Genomic DNA, 17,419 nt, shown 5'->3' with positions numbered 1-17,419 from the left:
GTTATTAATAAGCGATTTGGCTTCTTGGGCTTTTACTCTGTAGAGCTGTTGAATTTCTGCTCTGTATATTTTTGGCCTCCAGGGCTTTTGCTCTTTTGTTCTATAAATTTGGCATATCAGTTTGTTTTGTAATGTACTAAGGTGTCTGCTGCTGGAGTTTATAATATATCTCTTAAGTAGAAGGGAGCGGCTTGGATATGGGTGTTTTTAGTTTAGCAAATGGCACAGCTTTGAGCCTCACTATAACCGTGTGTCCCTCGGTCATGTTTGTCCACCAATTTGGGTCACTCCAACCCTGTATTGATCTGTATTCCTTTCATTTTATATTATGTATTTTGAGAATGTTCCGTAATTTGTTTTACGCTTAACCCTTCTCCTAGTTGAACTCCATAAGACTTATTATTGACTTGAGACCTTGATGAATATACTTCATGGCAATGACTATTGTGTAGGTATTATTTAGTTTCTCAGCATTCTGTGCAATCTTAAATGTAAATTTGAGGTACTTCACAGCAAATTTTGCCTCTCTTTTATCTCGATTATTTAGGGAGTTGTATAGGAACTTTTTGCAATGAAGCGTCCACAGAGGCATAGAGAGATTGCAGGTTTTCCATTCATCCCCACTTGTTTCTTTGGTGAGTTTATTTATGCTGAGGAATTCTCTCAATTAACTTTATATTTCAACATGTAAATTTGTTCATTTTTAGATGCTTATTCTGGGAGCTTCATATTTATGAATTAGTTACACACGATACTAATAAAGGAAGCAACCTCTAACTTTTTACTCATCAATAACAAAAACATCCAAGGCTTGATTGGGGATTTTAACTGTCACAAAACCGTTACATGTATATGTATAGAAGCTGAGGACAATGTTGTAATAAAACAATGTCTCTAATCAACGTTTTTATTTTATTTTATCCCTCCCTACAAGCTCCCACTCTTTTTGCTCCCTTGTGATTCGATCTCACCACTTTGGGATGAAAGTGAAGTGAGACGTGCTTACCATTCGAGCAACTCCCCCTTGAATGTCCGTGGTCAGGGAAACTAATCAGCGCAACTAGTAAAACATATTTAATTAATATTTCTCTACTATATTAATACACGTAAAACAAAATTGTTGAAGAACTTATAGAAGCCAATGTACAATACTCACTCATTCTCCCTCAATGCATTTGAGAGAGCCTGAAAATCGCATCAGGCTGCTCACGAATGATCCCAGCTTGGAGGTGATCATATCAGGACCTTTCAAGAATGCATGTTTTGGATCTCCAGATTCTACGAAGAATGCCCCATTCATCATTAGATCTCCCTGTGATCTTCACACCCAATTCTTCCACACATTCTCGGGTGCATAGTCCCTTTTGGTCACCTAAACAAAGGAAGAAAATTGGGCATACGTGATACGTCAGTCATCTATTAGACGTGTTCCGTTGTGTTGTTTTGGCGAGTTAGTGAGAAAAAATAAATGTTTTTTCGTGTTTACCTCTTTGGCATTAGGATTTGGAGGAGCGATAAAATGACTCCTCTGGCTAAGGATGGTGGTATGCATGCTTCCTCCAATAGCATACATTAGCCAATGTGTGTAATCATTGTTGATAGCATGAACAAATCCCCATCTAACTCTCGGCATCCTCTACGTCAAACCGTGCCCAAAGTGATTGAATGCAAGTGTTATTTGCATAACAGAATTCCCTAAGGCTGTATCACTGGCACCAAACAACATGATCTGCAAAATTTTAGCAAAAAAAAAAAACTTTTGTGTTTCATTTTGATTAGAAAAAACAAAGTCAAGTAGATAGGACTTGGGAGTTGGAATATGGAGATGATTTACATCATTATGTTTGGTGAAATGGCAATTGGAAATGGTAATGGCAATGGAACCCTCCACAGCATCAATGAGACCATCCTGACAATTGGAAATAGAAATGTGATCGATCCAAATATTTGTTGATCCAAAGATTGAAACTCCATCACCATCACTTTTTGATCGATAACCATAATGACTGACGGAGTCTCTAATTAACCCACCACTACCAGCCTTAATATCATGAATGTGAAGCTTACTACTAATCACATTGTGTACGAACTGTAACATAAGGCCACCACCATGAGAAATGTGTACTTGCCTTCCTCGAGCATCAATCGTCTTGTTGTTTGTCATGATAAGCTCCTGGTTAAGCCTTATTACCATGTTCTTAGCAAATATAATCCAAAGGGGCTCCAGTTGTATGACAATGTGGCGCAATGTGTCCGGCTTAGGATCAACCAATTTGTTGTCTAAATTGTCCATTACTACATAGATTTTTCCACCTTTGCCTCCCGTCGTCTTGCAGCCAAAGCCAAGGACACAATCTGTTAGTCTCATGTGGTTTTGAGCCTAGTTTGGGTCACACCTCCAACACTTGTCGATAGGATTAGTAGCCATGCATTTTCCGTTGTACATGTGCAGGTCCCTTCTTTTACTTTAGCTACCTCATACAACACTTTTAGAAGCTGATAGAATGCGTGTGTCCACTGTCAGTCAACGGACCAGGTCCCTTGACCTAGCAAAAACAGTAAAGAGAAGAAAACAGTAGCATTTTCCGTTGTACATATGCAGGTCCCTTCTTCTGCTTTTGCTACCTCGTACAACACTGTTAAAAGCTGATAGAATACGTGTGTCCACTATCAGTCAACGGACCAGGTCCCTTGACTTAGCAAAAACAGTAAAGAGAAGAAAACAGTAAAGAAAACACAGCACAAACAGTTTACGTGGAAACCTCCTTTCTCAAGGGAGTAAAACCACGACCTGTCTCAGGATTTTCAACTGTTTTCACTAATCTCTTTAAGCAAAAGTGAACCACAATTACAGCCAACGTGAGAAGAAGTTATTAATCTCACAACTAAGTAATAACTCTATTACTTACTGAGCCTAAGCAGATACCACACTGCCCACTAAGCTATCACCACTAGACAAATTAGAATTCAAACTAAGCAGATACCACACTGCCCACTAAATCAACTATTTCTTAGATGACTTAGAATTTTGACTAAGCAGCAAATAATGTTGCCCACTAAACCAGTTAGTCTTAACTGATTTAGACTTTCACGAACTGACACAAGATCTAAATCCTTTATAAGCTAGGAATAGATTTACAATGTAAGAACTGAAGATATAATCCTAGGACAACTAAACAGGTTCCAGCTCTATCATGTCCCAGTTGCTCTTTGGATATTTCTTCACTTGAGTGTTAGCCTTTGCAAGAGTTCTTGAGAGCGTTCAAGTTGAAAATACTAAGGTTATGACTATTGAACATAATCTTTATGAATAAGAATCGCAACTTTCGAGGCCATGCCATTGGCCGAGGTTTCTGTCACTGCTGGAGATTATGCACCAACCAATTGTACTTTTTATAGCCTGACAGTTGTGTGTATATTTGCACAAGGATCGGGTCCATTTACAAGGTCCCATTGTTTGTCAAATCATCAAAACTGCAAATAATATTTCCCCTTTTTTTTATGATGACAAATGACAACCTTTACACAATTGCATTCATTCGTCTATTCCCTCTGTCAATATGCCTTGAATTTTCATTCCCCCTATCAACAACAACAACCTGCCTTTCCCCTTTCCCTTTCCAACCTAAGCAACCAAATATTTCCCCCCTTTGGCATCATAAAAAAGAAGTACAGTAAACTAGCATAACAAGTAAGTTTGCAAAGTAAGACCATAGCCAAGGGCAACACAATCATGAACATAAAACCAGGTATAGACAGAAATTAGTCACAATTAAACAGGAATCAACTTCATTGCACAAAAATCAGTAGTCAATACATTATATTTAAACTGAAAATGAGAACCCTGGACACTGTCCACAAAAAAAACACAGAAGGAAACGGAGAGGGACTATGAAGAAGGAGGCTGATGGGAGAGGGACCTAATGACAAGAGTAAGCCTAGCATTTGTTTCATCATTATCCTTAATCAATTTCTCTTGTAAGGCAGCATTCTGAGCCAGGAGCGCATCATTCTTCCTTTGTAGCTCCTAGACCTCTACAGTACCAGGTCCATCAGACCTTGCTTTTTGTACTTCAGCCTTCAACATAGCAATCTCTGCATCTTTAGTGCTTACACGTGCAATCATTCCTCCAGCTGGTGTTTCAACTGATCTTGCTCCATGACCAACTAAGATATCTTTCTTAATGGACCTGTCTTCCCTTCAATGCACTCACATTCCACCAGAGTAGTTAGAGTGAAGGATTGTTTAGCCGTTCCAATTTTACCTTTTCCCACAGAATTGCAAGATGGTGGAACACTTTGGCCAAGAAATAACCATACCTCATACCAGCTTGCCATTGTGTTCGATTACTGTTTTGTACATGTGCTCCATCATTAGGGCTGAGAGGTTTAAGGGTTCGAACTTATAGAGTGATTCCATGATGAATAGATCAGTTGCAGAGGCAACTGTCCTCTTTTATGTCCGAGGAAGCATTACTTTGTTGACGAATTCGAATAAAAACTGGTATTCTCCTTTCATGAGTTTTTTTTGAACTCCAGCACGGCGCATGTCAGGAAGTTTGGAACATTCTTTCACAAACTCCTTGGTACAAGATTTACCAACTACGGACCCGATCCCTTCTCTGCTTACCTCTAGTATCTGTCCCAACAGTTCTTCATCCAAGTATAAACTTTAACCTCCTACTCTGGTATTGAGTCTTCCATACTCATCAAATTCTACATTATAATAGAACTCTCAAATCTCCTCCTCATGTAAAACAGAAGATTTGAGCGTGAACAAGTGAGTCCAAGATTGAATCTCCACCAGATCATACAGAGAATTCATTCCAGGCTTGGTAATAATGGCAAGATCAAATACCCGTCCTCCTAGAACCTTCTGTAGATGCAGATTGTTGACAATAGATTGCTTGTTTGCTGCGTAGTTATCCTTATTTTGTTTGGGACCCGGTCTCTGTGCAGACACTTGTTTAAGACCAGAAGAATTTTGCCTCTTCCTTTTGGATGAATCCCTCTTCTTTTGTGTATCGTTTCCCTTTTCCTCAGTAGGGTCATCTTTCATGATCACAGCTGCTTTAGATTTGCTTTTACGGACCTTCCTCACTTGTCCCCCTTATTATTTGCCAGCATTACCCTTGGGGGAGTCCTTTTCCATATCTTCGTGCTCAGAAGATTCAAAGGACACATCCACCACACCATCAGTAGGCATCTCAAAAACCATATCACCAGACTTTCTTTTCTTTTGATTCTCTGTTGTAGTTGTTTCACTTGACTTCATAGCATCCCCCATAAGCTTTGGGAGATGGCTCTGGTAAGGGCCTCCTTCTAGGGGTTTCCTCAGTGACCTTTTCCTTTCCCTTTGTGGTCACAAGAACCATTCTTCTTTGCAAGGACCACTTCAAAGGAACATTATCGTCATCGATGTCAGTAGAATCAGAAGATGGATAGCCACCGACCTCTGGAGTCTGATCAAACACTGGTGCAGAATCTCGGAGTATTTCATCCACAAAGCATCCACCTTTCTCATTAGTTACATCTCCTTTCATTTTTTCCAGACTTTCAATAACTAGGCTTTCACTAGCAGCAACAATGTTTGACTCAGAAGACTTACTCACAGGAAGATCACCTTCAAACATCTGGTCAGATAACATAGTTGAATAGGGACCAGGTTGATGTGAAGGGGTAAGGTTGTTAAAATCGACAGGATATAGGGGAACAAGAGGATTGGCTTCTGCAGTATTGACCAGAGAGATGGTCAACACCTTCGATGAAGGGAGAGAATTTGACGATGAATAGAATACTACAAGGTCTATTTCGTTCAAGGAATCCAGCGTTTTCTTAGAAGAAGATGGTGACTGAGACATGTTAGAGAGGAGAGAAAAAAAGCACTGGAAAAGGAGAGAATACCTAGGGTGGTTGATGAAGAGCTTTGAGAGAGATAATTTAAAGTGAGAGGAGATGGAGTGAAGGGGGGTGTTAAATAGAAATGAAGCGATGTGTCAGGTCCCTTGAGTAGATGTGTCACTTGGACTTAAAGCGATGGGACAACGGTCAGAATGGCCGATGGCTGACACGTGGCAATCTCAACGGTTCTCAATCAACAGTTTAAATAAGATGTAGAGAGAGCTAACCTTGACAAGGACCAGGTCCCTATCTGCAGATGGAATTTGATTCTTGAATGGTTCGGACCATTCTTTGTTCCTGTGATTTCCATGAGTGTATACCTGCAATAGGTACATAGTTGATCTTACTCAAGCAGCTTATTACATGTAATGAGGATACCTGCCCTCCTGATCATAGCCAAGGGAGGATTTGTTGCCTTAGGATAAAGTTCAGCTAGTGCAGGCTTATCATTCCCAGCTTCATCCTATTAATCTCAAATTGATCCTTGCTGAGGGCCTTCATGAAACAATCTGCAATCTGATCTTCAGTTGTGCAATATTGCATGTTGATATTCCCCTTTTCAATATTGTCTCTCAAGAAGTGATGTCTGACATCAATGGGCTTTGTTCTCTTGTACTGGACTGGATTTTTCCCATGTTAACTGCACTGGTATTGTGACACATGAGAGAAATAGTTTGAATGTGCACTTCAAAATCATCAAGTTGTTGTTTGATCCATAGTAATTGTGCACAACAAGAAGCAACAGTTATATATTCAGCCTCGGCTGTGGAAAGAGCTACTGAATTTTGTTTCTTGGTTCCCCAAGAGATGAGTGAGGATCCAAGGAAGTGCGTCATTCCAGAATTGCTCTTCTTGTCAACTTGATATCCTGTAAAATCAGCATCTGCATACCCTACCAGTTCAAAAGAGTCACCTGCCGGATAGAAGAGGACCATGTCCCTTATCTTCTTGAGATACCTCAAAATTCTCTTGGCTTCTTTCAAATGTGATTCCCTAAGACATGCTTGAAATCTTGCACACATTCCTACACTGAGGACAATGTCAGGTCTACTTGTTGTTAGATATAATAGCGATTCGATAATACCTCAGTACATGGTTTGATTCACTAGTGGATTTGCATCATATGCTCCCATCTTTGAGTTTGTACCATGTGAGTATCAATAGGCTTAGAATCAACCATATGAAACTTCTTTAGCAGCTCATTTACATATTTCTCTTGACAAATTGAAGTGTCGCTTGAGGTTTGTTTGATCTATAGTCCCAGGAAAAAAATTAGCTCTCCCATCATGCTCATCTAGAATTCATTCCCCCATTAGAGTAGCAAATTCCTCACACAGACATTCAGAGCTAGCCCTAAAAATGATATCATCCACATACACCTGGATGATTAGTAGTTCTTTTTCCCTTTTCATTAGGAACAAGGTGTTGTCTTTCTTCCCCCTTTTGAATCCATTCTTAAGAAGAAATGTGGACAGCCTTTCATACCAAGCTCTAGGGGATTGTTTTAAACCGTATAGGGCCTTGTTGAGTTTGAACACATGGTTTAGGCAGTCAGCATCCTCAAATCCGGGTGGCTGTTTCACATACACTTCTTCCTTCAGATCTTCATTCAAGAAGGCACTTTTAACATCCATTTGGAAGAGCTTGAATCTCATAAAGACTGCAAAGGCTATGAGAATTCTGATGGTTTCCATCATGGAAACTGGGGCAAAGGTTTCATCATAATCGATGTCTTCCTCTTGGTTATAACCTTGAACGACCAGTCAGGACTTGTTCCTCGTAATAATGCCATTTTCATCAAGTTTGTTTCAGAATACCCATCTTGTCCCTATGATAGTTCTGTCTGCAGGTATGGGACCAGGTACCATACTTTGCTCCTCTCAAACTGATGAAGTTCCTCTTGCATTAAATTTACCCAGTCAGCATCTCTCAGGGCCTCCTTAACATTCTTTGGCTCAATGGTTGAAATGAATGCGGAGAATGTAACCAGATTTCTAGTCTTGGGTCTGGTTTGCATTCCAGAATTTAAGAGGGAAATAAGATTCTCAAGGGGATGAGACGATTTATGCTTCCATCCTCATTAAGAACTTATAGGTTGAGGATGATCCATCCGTTCTCATTCATCTTTAGAAACATCATCCTCAGGAGAATGAGTTCTCTCCTGATCTGCAGTACGGGATGGACCAGGTCCCATGGTGGACTGGTCATCTTCATTCATCTTCTCTAATAGGTCAGGACTAGCGTCATCGAACTTTTGACTTTCTTCAGCTTCTAGATCATTGGCTTCATTTTTCTGAATTTTGAACAGCTCTTCAAAATCATCATCATCCTTCAACTCCAAGTTCTTCAGATCATCACCTTCATCAAAAAGCACATGAATACTCTCCTCAATGCATAGTGTTCTTCAATTGAAGATTCTGTAAGCTTTACTGGAGGATGAGTATCCTACAAACACACCTTCATCACTTCTAGGGTCAAACTTTCCCAGATCATCTTTTTCATTGTTTAGCACAAAACACTTGCAACCAAAGACCTTTAGATAACTTAGCTTGGGTTTTTTGTTGTTGAGTAATTCATAAGGGGTTTTATTCTGTAGCGATCTGATCAAGCACCTGTTGGTCACGTAACATGTAGTGTTAACTGCTTCAGCCCAAAAGTTTTAAGGAAGATTTGACTCGATGAGCATGGTTCTGGCAATGTCTACTAGAGTTTTATTCTTCCTTTTAACAACACCATTTTGTTGAGGTGTTTTGGGTGCTGAGAAGTTGTGATGAATACCATTGTCCGCATAGAAGATGTCAAGCTTCATATTTTCAAACTCAGTTTCATGGTCGGACCTAATCCCTACGATCACACAGTTGAGCTTTGTTTGAATCATCTTAAAGAATATCATCAGTACCTCAGCAGTCTCGCATTTTGACTTGAGAAACATAGTCCACGTGAATCTTGCATAATCATCCACAATGACAAGAATGTACTTCTTGCCGCTTTGACTTTGGATTTTCACAAGGCCACATGAATCCATGTGTATAAACTTAGGATCTGATTTTTTTTCCTTTGACACATGAATCACACACTTTGTTTTCACTGAACTTTAGTTTAGGCAGGCCTTGGACCAGGTCCCAGAGACAAGTTTGTTCAACAGAGAAAAGCTCACATGACCTAGTCTCCTATGTTGTAAGTTGGTATTTTTACTTTGAGCACTAAGGCATGTCAGATCGTCTCCACGAGCAGTCTTCAGGTCTGCCATATATATATTTTTTCTCCTTCTGGCCATCATGATCACCTTCTTAGTAGACAAGCTGGTGACTATGCATTTATCTGATAAGAACTTGACCTCATTTCCCTTATCGCATATCTAACAAACACTCAGAAGACTGTATTTTAACTCACTCACACAGTAAACATTTTCAATCGAGTCTTCAAGAGATTTCCCAATCCTTCTAAGTCCAAGAATATACCCTTTCTTTCCATCACCAAAAGAGACACCTCCACCTTGAACTGCCTTGAGTAAGAGAAAGTTTTTGGTGTTTCCAGTCATGTGTTTTTAGCATCCGCTATGCATGAACCAGTACTGACTGCTACTTCCTTCATTCCCCTACAATAAGGATCAAGTATTAGACTTGGGAACCCACTTTAATCTGAGTTCCTAGTATGCCGATAAGGGCGTAATAAGAATGGTTTTTACCGAATGAAGCAAGTTAGTTCTTTTCTTGTTGAACAACTTGGAAGTGTGAAATGGTTTCCCTTCATGATTCATCCTATGTCTAGAGTAGACTGAAAATTTTCCTTGTGAGGCCTTCCAGGCAGGGCAGTCCCCTTTTAGATGACCATTGCGACCACAGTGAAGAAATAATAGGTTATCTAACACAGATACATAAGATTGTATGGAGGATTAATGTTAATGCTATCCAACCCCTTTCTGTTGTAGTTGCTTTGACTGGTGATGTTGGAAAGGAGTTTGGTGGAGCTGGTCCATTTTAGAGAAGTTTAAAGTTCTTCTTCAAGCCGGACTAGGTCCCTCTCCATCTGATCATTTCTTTCCAGGGCTAAAGAAATTCTGGTCTCAGCATTGTTTAGACTAGCCTCTAGCTCTATTTGCAGGCTAGTGGCCTCCCCCTTCCTTTTCCCAGATTTCTCATTCATTAAGCTCAATTGTTCTTTGAGTTCCAGATTTTCTGCTTCTAGAACTATCCTTTTTCCTCAATAATAGATATGTGGACTATCATCACTATCTTTTCTTCACTAAGACAATTTATACTGTTGTTCATAGAGTCCCTTTTAGCCGTTAACTCTAGAACAAAGTCAATCAAAACTTCAGCTAGATTTCTCAACCTTCTAACAAAGTAAGTATTCAAGTTTTGTTTAAGGTCAAGAAAAGTTACCTTTTCTTCATCGTCTTCATTGTCTGATTTTTCCATGAGGGTAAACAGTCCATCAAATATGTTGGCGTCATCTTGAACCACCAACATGAAGGCATCGTCAGGGCATTCTGATTCTCCTGACTCGCTTGAAGAGTCTCCCCAGGCTGCAAGAGCCTTCTTCACCACATAATTTGCAATCGCTTTTCTCACATGCTTCTCAGGTACCAGGTCCCTCCTCTTGTCTCTTTCACCTCTAGTTCTGTGATACTCTTTGGTTTCTGCTTTAAGCATTGGGTAGTCTCTTATAAAGTGTCCTGCCTTTCCATACTTATGACATGAGTCACTCGCAACTGCAGTAGGATGGGGTTCCCTCCTTTTCAAAAACCTTCATGCTTTCTCACAATTTTTTGAAATCTTTTGGTGAGATAGGCCATGTTATCCTCTTCACTTGAGATTTCACCTGATGAGATTTTGAGAACTAGAGACTTGTCTTTCTTAGGTTCCTTCTTTGAGTTGTCTTGATTTTGATTCATCTCATGAGTCTGAAGATTCCGATAAGAGAATCCATGGTCAGAACCTTCAGGTCCTTGGCTTCAGTAATAGCATCTACTTTACTTGCCCATGACTTGGGAAGAATTTGAAGAACCTTCCTGACTTGCTTACTAGAACTGATTGGTTCTCCCAAGCATCTTAGTTCTTTGGTTATGGAGGAGAATTTTGTATGCATGTCATGGATGGTTTCCCCTTCCTTCATTGTGAAGTTCTCGTATTGGGTAGTCAGCGTGTCTACCTTCGATTCCTTCACCTGCTTTGTGCCCTCATGAACAATCCTCAGATAGTCCCATATCTCCTTTGTTGATTCGCACACAGAGATGCAATTGTATTCATCAGCACCGATTCCACACACAAGAAGTTTCTTGGCTCTGTAATTTTTCTCAATCTTCTTTCTATCCATCTCGTTGTACTATTGACGAGTCTTTGGAACGACTTTTGTGATTTCACCATCTTTCACCTCAGTGGTTGGAATGAAAGGCCCATCTAATACTATATCTCATAACTCACTGTCTTCCGCCATTAAATAATTGTGCATTCTTGTTTCCACCAGCTATAGAATTGGCCATAGAATCGAGGTAGTCTTGTAGATGATTGTCCTTCTTCTAGGTTCACTAGAGCAGCCATTCTGTTGCAGGAGTATCTCTCGTGGTGTTAACTATATATCTAGAGAGCACATGCTCTAATACCAATTGATAGAATGTGTGTGTCCACTGTCAGTCAACGGACTTAGCAAAAACAGTAAAGAGAAGAAAACAGTAAAGAAAACACAACACAAATATTTAAGTGGAAACTTTCTTGCTCAAGGGAATAAAATCACGACCTGTCTCACGGGATTTTCAATTGTTTTCACTAATCTCTTTAAGCAAAAGTGAACCACAATTACAGCCAATGTGAGAAGAAGTTATTAATCTCACAACTAAGTAATAACTCTATTACTTACTGAGCCTAAGTATATACCACACTGTCCACTAAGCTATCACCACTAGACAACTTAGAATTCAAACTAAGCAGATATCACAATGCCCACTAAATCAACTATTTATTAGATGACTTAGAATTTTGACTAAGCAGTAAACAATGTTGTTTACTAAACCAGTTAGTCTTAACTGATTTAGACTTTCACGAACTGACACAAGATCTGAATCATTTATAAGCTTGGAACAGATTTACAATGTAAGAGCTGAAGATATAATCCGACGACAACTAGATAGCTTCCAGCTCTATCAGGTCCCTATTGCTCTTTGGATATTTCATCACTTGAGTGTTACCCTTTGCAAGAGTTCTTGAGAGAGTTCAAGTTGCAAAAACTAAGGTTATAACTATTGAACATAATCTTTATGAATAATAGTCACAACTTTCGAGGCCATGCCATTGGCCGAGGTTTCTACCACTGTTGGAGACTGTGCACCAACCAATTGTACTTTTTACAGACTGGCGGTTATGTGTATATTTGCACAAGGATCAAGTCCCTTTACAAGGTCCCATATTTTGTCAAATCATCAAAACTACAAACAACAGAAGCAAATTCAAAATTTAGAGTCAGTTAATTAAATATGTATATAATTTGTCGTATATAAAATATAATAATACTGGACTCTTCCTATTGGACTAAAATGTGGCATTCAACTTGTGCGCTTAATTTCCTACCTGTCTCCAAATAGTAAAATGAAAAGGGTGATAAAGATATGAACTTTGAGTTTAACTTTCTTACTATATATGCCTCAACTTGTGAGTAATGTCCAAAATCATATAAGGAGACAAATTGTCATCCATTCTCCAATCATGTGGGACTAGTAACACCTTTGCACGCCAATACTTGACAACTTGAGTGTGAACAAGATAATATGGAGGCCTAACATTGGGTGAAACGACAATTGGTTGGTCCTACGTACTTTGATATCATGTCGAAAAAATAGATCTTGGACCTAACTTATTTCCATCAGTATATGTAGCCGTATAAACAAGTACAAGCGGAAACAGACAATTATATGACATCTAAAGATCCTTTGTTTTAACTAGAACTTTTAGGTTAGAGGTCCGCCCTTAGCCCAATAAATAATAAAGGGAGGCAATCAACGCGAACTTGAATTCACGTAAATAATCATACAAGAAATTGTCCAATGAATGAGGAGTTCCTACCTACGCAATTTTTCACATGGAATGAATTCTGAAAAAATACTATGGTCTATGGCACAGGGAAAATAAGAAATAAAATAAAAAGAAAGAAATGAAAGGGAAGTTACTTGTTAACTTGGTAGTTAAGATGGTCAACAACAATCTTAGGATTAGGATTATAGGCATGTCGAGCGGCATTCTTTGGTTGCTGGGATCGCTTCTTCCACACCTCATCAAACTCCTTAATATGTGCCTCGATGCTAACAACTAGAACAACCAAAACAAAGAATAAAAACAAATTACGCTTTGTTAATCCCATTGTTGATAATCATACGTACAAATTGTGTTTCCCTAATTGATACATTTTATCTCTCTTTAATATTCTTATTCTTCTTTTTTTAGTGAGAAGGTGAATGATTTGTCATAAAAATGGATAGAGTTCAGCTTAATGTCCTTCATAGTTATAAGGCAGGAATAGAGGAAGTAAATTAAGAAGTTGTGAGGGAAGAGTGGAGAACCACTTTCTGATTAATAATGAGTTATTATATCGCCTTCTAAATTTGTGACGATGTATTTATTTCACATGAAAGGGTATTAGAACTACTATCTTTTCTCCACCCTTTTTATAGGCTAAGAATAAGCCAACTAACTAGCGTTAATAGACGAGAGTGAGTTGCTCGGATGGTGAGTACCCCTTACTTCCAACCTGAAGGTTGCGAGTTTGAGTCACCAAGGGAGCAAAAGGGGTCGGAGCTCCTAGGGAGGGGGTAAAAAAAAAGACTAGCGTTAATAAAAAATCCATGAGAGAGACTATTACATTTGAAATCAAATCAAATATGATCAGCTCCTTAGAATTCAACATCGAATTGAAAGAAATACTCGATCAACTTTTCAAGTGACTCAAGATACTTTGGTTTTGATGCATTTTGTCAATGTTGGTTATGTGCGACTTTTCTCTTTCACATTTTTTTTTATAATTTCGTTAAATTTAATAGTTAGAGTTTGTTAAATATTTGTCTGAGACCAAAAACATTCTTCTTTTTGTAACTAAAGGACTAAAACAGTTCAAAAATATATTTAAGGAACTGTTTTAAACCTACCTCAAACATAAGGGATCAATTTAGTAGTTTTAATCAAAATCACCCCCTCAAAAACCCAAACCCCTCTTCTTCCTCCGCATTAGAGATCTCTGCCCTTGTCCCATACTCTGGGCCGAAAATCCTCACCGGAAAAACACCTCAAATCAACCTGCAGCAACCAACTTACATTCAAAGATTCTCCTTCGCCCCTCGTCATTGTATACTGTAAGGCTCTACCCTCATTTCTTTCTAATGATTAATATCGATTCTTTTTATTCAAGCAGTTTGATACTTCATGATTTTTTTGTTCGTATAAATTGGTAGGAAATTAGGAGTAATATTTAATTGAGATTAATGATGAGTATCACAAAATAATTTATTTTTTATGTGTAGAATTATATTAAAATAATGCTGAAGTTTGTATAATTGTTCACACTCCGTTTCAATTTGTTTGTGTGATTTTGACTTGACACAAGTTTAAGTAAAAAAAAATTGTCTAATTTTAACTTGACACAAGTTTAAGTAAGTAAAAAAATAAAAATTGAATCTATTTTATCGTTGTATTAGTGACATGGGTGGAAGTGTTATGTTAAGTCATTTACCAAATAATTCTTATTACCAAAAATCCAGGTTTTATTACTCGATCTCAAATGCCTCTTAAGTCCAAGTCAATCTACCCTAATGGACCTTTGAGTTAAGATGAGTGTATTAGACAACTTGATAGTTAATATCTCACATATTCTGTAGAAGTGTTAGAAAGTGTATAGTGTCCTAAAAGTGTTGCGCAATGTTGTGTTTTATAATGAGATTGATGCTATTTTTTATTTTCTGAAATCCTTGTAGATATAAAGGATTCCTTACTTTGTAATATTTCAGTACTAGCTTGGTACTGAATGGCTTTCATTATTAAAATTTACATTTAAGTTATATCATTAAATAAAAAGGAAGTGTATAGTGTCCCTCTAAAGTCTTATTTTATCCTCCCCTCTGTTCTGGTCTCTTCTAGAGTTGAAGTCCATCAGTGTTACGCAAAATGGAGGATAAAGCAACAAAAGATTCTAAATCGATCAACTCAAATTGGAGGGGTAACAAACACGAACTTGAATTCACGTAAATAATCATACGAGATATTGTCCAATGAATGAAGACACGATTTTTCACATGGAATGAATTCTGAAAAATACTATGGTCTATGGCACAGGAAAAATAAGAAATAAAATAAAATGGAAGAAATGAGATGGAACTTACTTGTTAACTTGGTAGTTAAGATGGTCAACAACAATCCTAGGATTAGGATTATAGGCATGTCGAGCGGCCTTCTTTGCTTGCTGGGCTCGCTTCTTCCACACCTCATCAAACTCCTTAATATGTGCCTCAATGGTAACAACTAGAACAACCAAACAAAGAACAAAATCAAATTACGTTTTGTCATTCCCATTTTTTATAATCATACGTACAAATTGTGTTTCCCTAATTGATATATTTTATCTCTCTATAATATTTTTATTTTTATTTTTCTTTTTTTAGTGAAAAAGGGTGAATGATTTGTCATAAAACTGGATAGAGCAGCTTAATATCCTCCACACTTATGAGGCAAGAATAGAGGAAGTAAATTAAGAAGTTGTGAGGGAAAAATGGAGAACCACTTTCTGTTTAATAATGAGATATTATGTCGCCTTCTAAATTTGTGACGATGTATTTTATTTCACATGAAGGGTATTAGAACTACTATCTTTTCTCCACTCTTTTTATAGGCTAAGAATAAGCGGGCTTCTCCAATCCTACACTCTATTTTACTCTCCAAATATAGATTTCTCTATTTTTTTAGACAACCAACTTCAACTTAATTTTCTATTTTACTCTTTAAAAAGAATCATTTTTCTCTCTCCTCAATACTATATTATTATTTCTATCTCATCCTTCTTTTCTTATCTTATAATATAAATCTTTTATTTCTTTTTCCCAGTATTACTTTATATAGTTTTCATGTGATATAAAATTTTATTTTTTCAATATTTTTATTTAATATAAAATTATATTTTATTCTAAATTTTAAATAACATAAATTGCAAGAAAATATTATAATATACAAATTAATTGACANAATTAATGGACAAATTCAAATAAAAGTGAAATACAATTACATAAACATTACATAATTTTTGAAATTATTACGTTACTCCCATAAATGCTCTATTAGTGCATTACGAAGTTCAAAATGAACATTTTGTCCTTAGTTTTTTTATGTCTAGCTAAAAGTTGTTCAAATCGGAGATTCTCATCTACCTCCATTTTTTTCGTTGGAGTTGGAGCATCTACGACATCTTGAATTGGTGCATTAAGATCACGTTCATCCTCAATTATCATGTTGAGCAGTATAATACATGTAGTCATTATATCATGTAGCATTTCCTTTCTTCAAAAACGTGACGGTCCTGCAAAAATTGCAAAACTCCGAATGCACGTTCAACATCTTTTCGACATGATTCTTGTTTCATCGCGAATTAATTACTATGTTATGTATTGTATTTTAATTATTATGTTATGTATTTTATTGTTATCTCGTATTTAAATTATCATATTATGTGTTGTATTTTTAAATTAAAAAATTCATCTTATCATTTTAATTTTGTGTATTCTTTATAGTGAAAATTAATAATAAAATCAAACTATATTGTCGACGAAAATTAGAAAAAATTAAAATACTATTAATTCGGGATGAAACTAGTATATATTAAATAATATATTTTTTTAAATATTATATTACATTTAAAAAGAAGTATGAATATTAGATATTTAATTAATGACATTATATGTAAAATAATATGTTAATTAGAAAGTAATAAAAATAATAATAAAATATTCAAAAAGTAAAATAGAGAGTGTGAATATTCACCTCTCTATAAATGGAGTATAGAGAGTAATATGGAGGGGGTTGGAGAGGGCATTCTCTATTTTACTCTCCAAATATAGAGAATAAAGAGTAAAACAGAGGTGGATTGGAGATAGCGTTAATAAAAAATCTATGAGAGAGACTATTATATTTGAAATCAAATCAAATATGATCAGTTTCTTAGAATTCAACATCGAATTGAAAGAAATACTCGATAAACTTTTCAAGTGACTCAAGATAATTTGGTTTAATGCATTTTGTCAATGTTGGTTATGTGCAACTTTTCTCTTTAACATTTTTTTTTATATAATTTCGTTAAATTTAATAGTTAGAGTTCGTTAAATATTTGACTGAGACCAAAAACATTTTTCTTTTTGTAACTAAAGGACTAAAACCGTTCAAAAATATATTTAAGGAACTATTTTAAACCTACCTCAAACATAAGGGATCAATTTAGTAATTTTAATCAAATCCACCCCTCAAAAACCCAAACCCCTCTTCTTCCTATGCAT

The 17,419-nt window shown here is 36.9% G+C and overlaps 1 pseudogene; it reads right to left on the bottom strand.

The window, feature by feature from the left end:
• Positions 1 to 1,156: 1,156 nt before the first annotated feature.
• On the bottom strand, positions 1,157 to 16,512 carry LOC125842955 (pectate lyase-like; annotated as a pseudogene).
• Positions 16,513 to 17,419: the final 907 nt, after the last annotated feature.

This window comes from Solanum stenotomum, chromosome 10 (genome assembly GCF_019186545.1).
Source record: "Solanum stenotomum isolate F172 chromosome 10, ASM1918654v1, whole genome shotgun sequence".
Classification (NCBI taxonomy): domain Eukaryota; kingdom Viridiplantae; phylum Streptophyta; class Magnoliopsida; order Solanales; family Solanaceae; genus Solanum; species Solanum stenotomum.
Note: the sequence above shows the minus strand (reverse complement) of the source record. Positions and strands in the feature narration are given on the sequence as shown.